Here is a 1,009-nt window from a genome sequence, read left to right as displayed (position 1 = left end):
TTGCCCTTCTCTTCCCTCCTGTTATGATCACAGTGATGTGGGGGATCCAATAGTTGGTTTTGATGCTCACGCCCTATGTGCAGTGCTCATACACCTGATGGTGGTGATCATCACACTTTGTGATGAGAGGGATCCCTCATGGCAGTGCCTACTATGGGCATTCTTTTTCAATTTTTCAGTTTTGTTTGTAATGGGGCCACATTGAGAATGCAGGGATGAGGAGGGCTATTGTTGGTCTGGAGCAGAAGGGCCATTCCTGGCAGTACCTTTGGGGCCATGCAGTGCTGGGGGTAGAATCTGGGGCTCCTCCGGGTGAAGCAGGCAAACTCCCTTTGAGCTACCTCTCCAGCCCATATGGCCATTATTTACTCCTGCAGAGGGTGGGAGACACCTCTGCTTCCTCTAGAAGACCGAAAGGCGATGGGCAGAGAGTCGTTTAGCTGTGGCCTCAGCTCCTGGTTGTCCTTTTGTGGTGGAAAGGAGAGGATTACATCGCCCTGAAGTCACACCTTGTGGGCATTTAACATTTTCATTGAATGTTTGGAATCTCTATCTCTGTCTGTCTCTCTATGTGTATATCTCTCTGCCTGTGTATCTCTGTTTCTCTATGTGTGTGTCTATTTCTCTATCCACAGCACCAAGACACTATTGTACACGGTGTCGTTGGATTGGGGGAAGGAGTTGGGAGTCTGTAGCACAGGTCTGGGTCAGAGTAAAGTTCTATCATTTTTTTCTTGTTTTGGATCCATACCTGGTGGTGCTCAGCACTTACTCCTGGCTCTGCACTCAGGGATTACTCTTGGTGGGACTTGGGAGACCATATGGGTGTCTGGGGATTGAACCCAGGTCAGCCTTGTGCAGGGCAATCATCCTACCTGTTGTACTATCTTTCCATTGGTCATTTCTGGTTCCCACCATAGGCAGGAGGTGATGATGATGGTAAGGAAGGTGATACTTATTGTATATGTGGGATTTAGTCTGAACCAGGCTGTTTTCTAGTCCCTGACTT

The sequence above is a fragment of the Sorex fumeus genome, unplaced genomic scaffold (assembly GCF_029834395.1).
Source record: "Sorex fumeus unplaced genomic scaffold, SorFum_2.1 ptg000123l, whole genome shotgun sequence".
Classification (NCBI taxonomy): domain Eukaryota; kingdom Metazoa; phylum Chordata; class Mammalia; order Eulipotyphla; family Soricidae; genus Sorex; species Sorex fumeus.
Note: the sequence above shows the minus strand (reverse complement) of the source record.